Source organism: Lepidothrix coronata, unplaced genomic scaffold (assembly GCF_001604755.1).
Source record: "Lepidothrix coronata isolate B3197 unplaced genomic scaffold, Lepidothrix_coronata-1.0 Scaffold37, whole genome shotgun sequence".
Taxonomy (NCBI): Eukaryota; Metazoa; Chordata; class Aves; order Passeriformes; family Pipridae; genus Lepidothrix; species Lepidothrix coronata.
This window is the reverse complement of record NW_016690217.1, coordinates 8,347,244-8,355,034: the sequence shown is the minus strand read 5'-3', so window position 1 is coordinate 8,355,034 and position 7,791 is coordinate 8,347,244. Positions and strand designations below refer to the sequence as shown.

At 37.7% G+C, this 7,791-nt stretch overlaps 1 non-coding gene across 1 annotated transcript; it reads left to right on the top strand.

The window, feature by feature from the left end:
- The first annotated feature begins 328 nt into the window (after positions 1-328).
- TRNAE-UUC lies at positions 329-400 on the top strand. The gene has a single exon. It is a non-coding gene; the product is annotated as a tRNA-Glu (tRNA).
- The last annotated feature ends 7,391 nt before the right edge of the window (positions 401-7,791 follow it).

Here is a 7,791-nt window from a genome sequence, read left to right as displayed (position 1 = left end):
TGAAGCTGTGTCAAGGGAGGTTTAGGTTAGATATTAGAAAAATTTTCTTCACCCAGAGGGTGACTGGGCACTGGAACAGGCTCCCCAGGGAAGTGATCACAGCATCAATCCCGCTGAATTCAAGAAGTGTTTGGGCAATGCTCTCAAGCACATGGTATAATTGGGGATGTCCTGTGCAGGGCAAGAAGTCGGACTTTGATGATCCTGGTGGGTCCCTTCCATGTCAGAATATTCTCTGATTTTTTTGATTCCGCGATTTCACGCATCACAGTTTTCATGTGCTTAGCATGATGTCATTTGCAAGGCTAACATAGAAGAATTTAGGGGCCCCCTGGTGGTCTAGTGGTTAGGATGCAGCACTTTCACCGCTGTGGCCCAGGTTCAATTCCCGGTCAGGGAAACTCCCCCGGACAGATGGAGCTCGTCAGCCCTGTAAGGCAATCCATCTAAGAGAAGGTCACTCTAAACAAACCTATGTCCTGGGGACCTCACTGCCACTGTCCAAGCTCACTCAGCCCCAGCAGATGAACCTTAGTGCTCAGTTCAGTGTGCTCAGTTCAGCGCACACTGTGTCTCACCTAAAAAATCCGTTGCGCAGGCTTGAAGGGTAAAGACCTTTCCCAAATCTTCGCTCGCGAAGACTGGCCATACCTGGATAGAAGAATCTGTAATTAATATGTATATTTCAACACACCCACATTCAGGCACATAGAGATGTAAATTAGGCGACCTTAGACAAGTGATGTCTGCCATTGCAAGCAGTTCACTTGATTATTTTCTTTACTGGGCCAACTTATAAGATAGCTTAACATCAATGAACAGCAATGATATAACATTATTATTATTACAGCATGAGCATTGTATGATGGAAAGATGTACAGAAAGCAGCTGACACACAAAGGCCTAATGGCATAGTTTCTGTTGAGGCAAAATTCCCACTAATGCTTTTAAAACCAGAGGGAGGCATTAACTTATTACTACTTACCACTAGCATAGCTTTCAGGAATAATTGCAGGATTGGGCTATTAGACAGCACTTTCCATCCCATGAAATCCCATGCTGCTTTCCAAATTATACCTATTTACAGGTAGATAGGCCAAACTTTAGCTATGACATACCTGGTGACCTGCAGGGTAAAACGCAGCAGAAACCCGGCACACCAATTTAGAAGGGCAGAAGTTATCCTGGATCAGCATGCGACTGTGTCTGCTGAGGACTGCAGAGTTTAATAACTCACTTCTACCAAAAAAAATAAAATTAAAGCAGACCTTTAAGAAACATAAGCATTGCCTTCTTTTATCCTAAGCCCAGACATGGCATCACCATGCAGGGATGTTACCCCTTTTCTGCTTCAGATCAGCTGTGAGAGGCTGGGTTTTCCTCCAGGTTGGGTCACCCAGCTGCTGGGTAGGACAGATGCGAAGTTTATGAAGTCTGACAAGATATCAAGCCAAGGTGACTCTGCAGTGAAAATGCTTGTGAACCAGAGTTCCTATGCAGGCAATCTGTGTACACTCAGGGCAAGATCATGATATATTCTTGCAATTAACATTTTACACAGGAAAGAGTCTCAATGAAATCAAGAACAGAAACTGTGGCATTAAAGAGCTTTTTAATATGGATATCAATATTACCATGAGGCTTTGACATGATTTGTATTAGATACAGAGAATCCAGTGAAAAACAAACAACAAACAAATCCTGGGATCAAATTCACCTGCAGCTGCAAATGTTAAATGAAATCTTTACAAGCAGCAATATCTTCCCAGGCTAAGCTTGCTTATGGCACGAGTCTGATGCACTCTTATGAATAGAACTTCAATTCTGACTGAGGTTACATATGACTCTGGATTACCAAAAACTCTCAAACTTGGATCCATTATGAAAGTGCTGAGAGATACTTCACCATGGCAGCCTTGGCTGTTCCAGCTGAAATCCGAGAAATTGTGAAGCATTACATGGTAATGATCCTACGGACAGATACAAGTCTTTTGATTGAGATATAAATCATTTGAATTTTGTTGTTATCTCTGGAGAGATTTCTGTTGTAACAGTGGTGATTATGGAAGGAAGAAAATATAAATAGCATTCAAAACTATGAAAAGTAAGACTTGACAGCCATTAACTACTAACAGAAAAAGTTCAGCAGGGGCGTGATGTAGCCAACAATTTGTATTTTAACATATTGATAATGAATCCCAGCATAACCATTCAAATCAAAGTCAGTAAGCTTTCTTTTGTCCCTATGGAAATTTAAATCAATAATATGGGTATTATCCATATACACCTATATGTATATCTATGAATATATTTTTCTGAATTACAAATCCCATTGCATTGTTTTACTCTCATTTCAGTTATTTTACACAGCAATGCACATCTCTATTCTTCCAATCAATTTATTCTGTTAGTGTTTTTCAGCATTTTAAATCCCTATGCTAAGTCAATAATGTTGATTACTTACCATAAACATTGTGCATGCCATTCTAATACAGGTTATTTGCAGTTTGACATCCTCATCTATATGCATGATTCCACTTGGAAAATTAAATGAAACCCTCGATTCAGAATCTGAAACACTTAGAAGTAATGATCCTGTTTACTGATTGACTGAAGTTGTGGGTTTTAAGCACTATTTAATAGATGAAACAAAAAGCACTCTCAGGCAAAAAGGAACCATCTAAGTTGCTTTAGAAAGCATTCATACTGTATGAATAATAGACATTTATTGTGATTTTTATTGTTTCAGACCTCTGAGACAGTTACCTACACTGCTAGCTTAACACTGTTTCAGTTTTCTTACAATTAGGAACATGAACCTAATAAACTCAACATAAGAGAAAACATAACACTCAGCATTATTTTGTCAGAATTCCTTTTCAGTACTGCTTGTTTATCAGTGTGTAGCTGATAACGGCTGTTTTGTATTTAAAATTATCAAAATAAATTGGAAATGGAACTGGAGTTATTTAGGTCCTGTGTGAACCACAAGCTCAAAGAAATGCAAAAAGTTACTTCTAGTCCTTCACTGGTGCCAGTAGCTTTAATAACAGCAGTAATATAGTGATTGAGCACAATGAACATTTGACAGTGAGGATGACAGGATGTCTGTCCCAGAAAGGGCTCTGCTAAGGACCACTTTAAAGAGAGGGATCATCTCACAGTGACTATGCAGGGATGAAGATGGAACGACCTGAAGGCACTAATTTTGGCCCGTGAATCAGAGGTTTAGTTCTAATTTCAGATGTGGCACGAATCAGGCACACTTCAGGGGACAGTGTGGAGGGAAGACAGGCTGTCAACATCAAGTGTATTTTGCTGTTACTTAGTAAATGATAGTGAATAAAACCAAAACAAAAGTGGATTTTGAAGGGCAGATGATTCACTTATTTTTTTTGTTTGTTTCCCACTTCTACTAGAATTGAATTTGAAGTCTTGGTGAATGTGGTGCCTTTAAGTAATTCATCTCTATTCAGATTATATTATTTCAAATTCAACTTTATAAGCATAAATTAGGGAAAATTCATTCTCAAATATACACAACCTTTCAAAGATTTTCTCAGCCATTACTACATTGCAAATAATCAGTTTACTTCCTGATCTAAACCTTTCACTTGAGATTTTAAACATATTATTTAACACAGAGGAATCATGAATTTAGTACTTGTACTTATTAGCATATAGTCAGAATAAATCCGAGGAAAACAACTGAGAAAATTAGAAATATATTACATACTAACTTTATACAGTTTAACAAGCAGATGCTGAGAGCTTGTTTGATGGCATATTTTTATTCAGAATTATTTTAGGGATTATCTTAGAGCTGTACTGTGGATTATGGAAAAAGAGTAATTTCAGTTTAATTTAGCCCTATGAACATGTGAAAGTGTTTCAGACAGGTGAAGTATACAGAGCGATGTCTTAAGCTAGCACTCCAGGGACTATGAATGAAAAAAAAGTCAGTTGCCAAGTGGAGTTGGCATTTTACTAAGTCTGGATATAATTGTGCTAGAAATCTTGAGGATACTTTGAAGTAGTCTTAAGAGAGGATATTGCCTACTGGAATTCCTTCTTTGTGCAAGTTTCACTGCAATTTATTTTAGTTCAAATATTCTTGTGACATAAGATTATACTCTTGCTCTGGATATGTATATTCATTTCACCAAGTGAAATTGTTGAGAGCTATGTGCACTCGCTTCTGTGCCTGCTGACCTACTTTATGTGGTTCATGTCTTGCAACTGGAAAATAGTCACAAAAGCCAGACCAAGCTTTTTATTATGGACATACGCTGAGCTGCCAGTCCTTTTGAGCTGACTGCCCATCATTTCATGTACTTTTGCTGTTTCTGCTGGACTTTAATGATGCTGTTCTGTGCTTTCTTTTTCTCTTTGCTGTACCCAGATCATAACCCATGTTAAGATGTACCCCATCTTAACCCAAAGTCAGCCCCAGGACCAGCATCAACATTTCACAGTATCCCAGCAGCACATTTATGAGCACTGAGCTTTACAGTCAGGTGCAGCCAGAGCATGTAGATCTCTTCTGTCTCAGTTGCCTTCAATTAAATAGGGATAAAACCTGGAACTTTTGTTACTTTTCAGAAAAAAAAAATCCTATGTCTAGTATCACCCTTCTCTTTTTTGCCATAGTCTTTCTATTACTGACATCTTTCAAGTTGTCAATAGGAGAGACCACTCTATGAAGTTGCAGTCCCCTTTGTCAGGTATCCCTTACTGCAGCCTATTGAAGACTTTGTCAGTTATCAGTATGCTTGAGCAGAGTGATTTTCCTGCTCTGACCAACTTCTTTTATCCCAAGACACCCTATCTGAATGAGTTCTAATGATCCTCTCTTATTAACTGTTGATCCTCCACTGCTAATTTGCTGACAAGTGCAACAATTTCTCCCGATGCCCCCTAACTACACAACATAACCAGGTTACTCAGAAAATGGGAATTGAAACCTGGGAAAGAACATATGCAAACATCTATCTGGAATAAACTCCTCCTGCCATTTAAGCATTCTCAGATCTGAACAAGAAGTAGCTCTATAGGAGGAGAACAACAAACATGAGAAAGAAAGTGACAAGATTCCTTTTCAGACCTTAGTGGTGTGAAAACATGTAGAATTAGTTTTGAAAGCACAAATAATGATGTTGAGACACACGCAAAACTAGCACAGAATACAACACTGATTTACTGGTGGTTGTTCTAAAATACAGTTAGGGCCAGAGGGCAGGAGTTCTGCAAATTAATGTATCATTAATACATCTATTGCCTTGTGGAGGACACAAACCATACCAATCGTATTTGGAGAGTTTTGGACCCCGGTCCTCAGGAATGCTGAAAAATGACCCTGCAAGCTGGGTAAGTCAACCCTAAGATCACTGAAATAAAATGCGTAAGGCTTAAACGATAGCAGATTGGTTTTGTGTTTGTCTGTTTGTTTGTTTGGTGTGTGGTATCATTGAAGAAAAGACATTCAGATGTATATAACTTACAGGATTTCTAATCTCTCTTATCTTTCTTCTACCCCACAAAGTGAATGCTCTGGTCACCAGGTTAAAAACCAAGAAAAAGTGGATCATTCTTAAGTTATTCCACTTTTATTAAAATTGTTTTCAACAACAGGAACACTTTACAACCTAAACTGAAGCAAGTGTCAGATTTTGTGACTTTGGCATGAACATCCCATCCACAAAGGTGTAGAATTATGTTCCTTCCCTTTTACACTGAAGTTCTTGGTGCAGCTTAACAATTCCAAAAGTTTGTGCTGTTTTGATGTAAAAGAAATCCAGCAATAGCATTAAACTACAAATCTTCAAATACTGAATTTTCAATATTGAAGACTTAAAAAACCCCGTCAAAATAAGATTTTAAAATCTTATCTTCATAACTCCTAGTGTCTTTCTAGGCAAGTGCCTATAGCTAAGCAGTCTCCTGCTAAGAAACAGCTCATGAAACATTTCAAAAAGTGATTGCATCTGCAGAGGTACCTCCCTGTCTTAAATACTTGCAGCGATCAACACTCTAGAAGAGAAAGGGAGATAAAGAACCAATTAAGTTCTGACTCAGGACAGTGGCACAGATAAGTGCTCTCTTAGGCTTATGCCTGCCTATCAGTGGCATAAAGCCAGATGCCATCAAAGAAACTGTCTAGGCTTTACTGTTTATAAATTAAGTATTTGCTAAATTACAGAAAGTAAGTATACACTCCACTTATCTTTGCTTTAGAGAGACTGATACAGTGAATTATGAAGTCAAACACCTTAGGCTAGAAGAAGCCTTTAGAGATTAAGTCATTGCATTCTTTCCCAAACAATTAGCAGCACTAGACTGCTAAGAGGAGATCAATCGTAATTGAGGAACTAAGCGAGGGCAATAAACAAATTACTAGTGTTTTCTCTGAAGCCTGTTTTACGGACTCACTGTTATTTAATCCAGAAGTTCAGTAGATTGTAAATTATCCATTAGAGTTGTCACAGGCCCCTTGAAAAGGATTCACTTTATGATAAAAGTACAAGAAAGAAAATCTGCCTAGTTATTTAGGGTGAAACAGGAAAACACCAGCTGATTCATAATCACAGCCGTGCTGCCTATTTCTTGATGATAGTCAAGTGGTTTAGAGGTTTTCTTGACAAACGTCAACATTTTAACATTACCAGCTTCGCTATGAGGCACGTGGCATCTTCTCCATCTTTCATTGTGATATTCAGTGCAGCCTCTGGAAGAATTTTCAAGTCTCTATTTCCTTTTTCTTTCTGTTTTTGTTTTGTTGTTTGTTTTATTTTGTTTTCCCCACCTATCTTAGGTAGCAAGGAACAGGAATACTGTTTTTGCAGCTGGACATCTGCCCATATAGAAGTGTATTAGGATATCTGCATACTGCAACGAAGTCTGAAGTATAGGCATACACAAAAATAGTTATTTAAATGAAAGAGACCTTATTCTTTGCCTATCCACTATCCCAGTGCAATAGCTACAAAGCAGAGAAATTAATGTTTTTCTTCTCTTCTAAATCCCCTCACTCAAAGGATGAAAGATATTTGTTTTGTTTTCAGTTCTTTCTATTTCACTTGTATATGTTGGCAGCTGAGAGAGCACCAAATCTTGTCAATCCCAATGTGCTACGCACAGAAATATAAAGAACATTACAATTCCTGCTCAGAAGAGCTTAAGGACGAAAATCTAAAGGACAAGACACGGACAAAACAGCGATATCACTGTTCGCAAAGCTTTTGCACTCACTCCCAGAAAATAATGAGAAACACTATAAAGCCCACAATATTTAAAACATTGTATGTATATTACAGTTTTTGAGTTCAAGTTTCCAGAACTTCTCCTGCAATCATAATGCCAAACCTGCAACCCCCTTAAAAAAAACCAACTTTTTTTCAATTAAGAGTAGAAATCTAATATTGTTTGTGAGTCTCCTGTGTGTTTAACCTTAGAGAAAGCACTAAAAATAAAATGGAATTCCAATTAAAAAAAAAAAATTAGCCTCCACAAACACTGCACAATACCCAGAAAGAAGTAGAACAGGAGGAAAAAGAAATATGGCACATCAGAGAACATAAAGGAAAAAAACACAAATGCATTTCCATGGTTTGTTTCTTCCTGGAATCTGCCAAAATTTCATTGCCAGAATTTAAAGAGAGCCAAAATGACATAGCTACAAAAAGGATAGCTATATTAGAGGACTAGAATGTATTATCAGTGTATGTGATTGATAAAGAGGCTATAATTTCGGTTGCAAGGTAAATCAAAACAAGTTTATTAAAGCTAACAAGC